Below are 2,809 nucleotides of genomic sequence, written 5' to 3'. Positions count from 1 at the left end.
TATTTAATTAAAGTCATAATCAAACATTTCGTATACTATTGATTCAACTGATTTCGGTTGAATTTAGACAGGTCGAATTTACCCTTATTTTCTTGCAGTGAGTCGTACATGACCATCAAGCTTATTCTTACTTGAATTTGTCTTGAAAGCAACACAACATCCAGTAATTTTCATGCTCTACCTAGCATCCACTTATTCTCCATCCACAAACCTGCCTGTTTCTAAACAAACAAGATTCATTTCACAAACTAAAGATTCCTACTGTCATTTAGAACAGTGGCTGGTGCAGGTCAGAACATCATTTAGAAACATTTCATACACTCCTTTTCTTAATAAAGAATAATAATATTGAACAGCGAATACATCACAAGAAAAAAAGAGAGATTTTAAACAAATAACATGCAGTAGTACTGTAGTTACCATCCACAAACACAAATGCCCGAGTAAACTCGATGTCATCTTACATAAAAAACATATAAAGAAATACTTAAATACCAAGAACGAACAATTCGTTGTCTTTTAACCACCACGGAGACGAAGAACAAGGTGAAGGGTAGATTCTTTCTGAATGTTGTAGTCGGCCAAAGTCCTTCCATCCTCCAACTGCTTTCCTGCAAAGATCAATCTGTGCTGATCTGGTGGGATCCCCTCTTTGTCCTGGATCTTCGCCTTCACATTATCAATCCTGTCCAGGCTTTCAAATTCAAGAGTAATGGTTTTACCAGTCAAAGTCTTGACAAAGATCTACATCCCACCTCTGAGACGGAGCACTAAGTGGAAGGTAGGATCCTTCTGGATATTGTAGTCTGCAAGTGTACGACCATCCTCAAGCTGCTTGCCAGCAAAATCAGCCTCTGCTAGTCTGGTGGGATACCTTCTTTGTCCTGAATTTTTGCTTTAACATTATCAATGGTGTCTGAGCTCTCTACCTCCAGGGTGATAGTCTTCCCTGTCAAAGTCTTCACAAATATCTACATTCCACCTCTCAGCCTTAGCATCAAATGAAGGGCCGACTCCTTCTGAATGTTGTAGTCAGCTAAAGTCCTTCCATCCTCCAACTGCTTACCAGCAAAGATCAATCTCTGCTGATCTGGAGGAATTCCCTCCTTGTCTTGGATTTTCTCCTTCACATTATCTATCGTATCAGAGCTCTCTACTTCCAAGGTGATTGTCTTTCCAGTAAGGTCTTGACAAAGATTTGCATGCCACCACGTAGGTAGAGTAACCAGTGAAAGGTTGATTCCTTCTGAATGTTGTAGTCAGCAAAGGTGTGACCATCTTCGAGCAGCTTTCTGGCGAAAATGAGCCTCTGATAGTCTGGAGTGATACCTTCCTTGTCCTGGATTTTAGCTTTGACACTATTAATAGTATCAGAGCTTTCAACTTCTAGGGTGATGGTCTTGTCAGTAAGGGTCATTACAAAGATTTGCATGCCACCACGTAGCCGCAGAACCAAATGTAGGGTGGACTCCTTCTGGATGTTGTAAATTGTAATTAGCTAAGGTACGATCATCCTCAGGCTGCTTGCCAACAAGAATAAGCCTCTGTAGGGATGACAATGGGGTCGGATCGGATCGGGTATTGCAGAATCTATAACCAAATCCGAAAATTTTATCCATATCCGAACCCGACCCGAACCCGAAAAATACCCGAAAATGAATACCCGAACCCGATCCATCGGATTTGGGTATACCCGAAACCCGAAATTTTTTAAATTGGATATTCATACCCGAACCCGAACCCGAAACCCGAACCCGAATACGAAATCTGAAAATTTGCAAGTGATTGGGATCGAACACACGATTTATAGAGAAAAAGTTTTAACGTGTTATCTTCAACCACTACACCACATAATTAATTGTGTTATTTTATGTATAGCTAATATATAAAAAATCAACTCAATTGATACCCAGTTTTTTAGATTTATTACTAAAAGATGTTTTGTTAACCTTATAAATATTTTCACCCGTTTAAATGATTGAATAATCATATTTAATTAAACTTTATAATTAGTTAATTTTTAACATAAATATAAAAATATATGTTCTAAAAATCATATAATAATATGTATAATGTATATTATTAATATATATTATAATATTATAATATTATAATGTGTAATATATAAAATTTTAATATTATATATATATATATATAATAATTCGGGTTTTTTTTCGGATTTCGGGTTCGGATAGAGTTTCGGATTTCGGATCGGGTTTCAGATCGGTATACCTAATATCCAAATCCAAATCCAAAAATTTTCGGGTTTAAAAATTAAATCCATATCCAAATCCAAAAAATCGGGTTCGGTAAATCCAAAATTTCGGATTTCGGATCGGGTATTCGTCGAATTGGATTATTTTGCCATCCCTGAGCCTCTGCTCATCCGAGGGATACCTTCCTTTTCTTGAATCTTAGCTTTGACATTGTCGACAGCGTCAGAGCTTTCAACCTCAAGGGTGATGGTCTTGCCGGTAAGAGTTTTCACAAAGATCTGCATATGTTATTGATGCAACACCAATCGAAACATGACAAAGTTCAAGCAACCTTGGTCATAGGAAAACATGTACAAATATTAGTGCTATGTGTACAAAATTTTGTACAAAAAAAATGGTACAAAAAATGACATTACAATTGATGTGGGGTGTTTTAATTGATGTTGTTGATATAAATACATATGTTCATTCCGATTAAAATCCAGCACATTTTATTATGTACAAAATTTTGTACGCTATTATGTACACGATTATGTACACCAAGCATTTTCCAAAAAACCTAAATACAGGTATGCACACAAGGAACATCAATA

The 2,809-nt window shown here is 36.6% G+C and overlaps 1 pseudogene; it reads right to left on the bottom strand.

Annotated features, from left to right (window-relative positions):
* Positions 1–519: 519 nt before the first annotated feature.
* Positions 520–2,500, bottom strand: LOC141692433 (polyubiquitin-like; annotated as a pseudogene).
* Positions 2,501–2,809: the final 309 nt, after the last annotated feature.

Source organism: Apium graveolens, chromosome 10 (assembly GCF_009905375.1).
Source record: "Apium graveolens cultivar Ventura chromosome 10, ASM990537v1, whole genome shotgun sequence".
NCBI lineage: Eukaryota > Viridiplantae > Streptophyta > Magnoliopsida > Apiales > Apiaceae > Apium > Apium graveolens.
The sequence above is the reverse complement of the archived record's forward strand: the minus strand, read 5'-3'. Positions and strand labels throughout refer to the sequence as shown.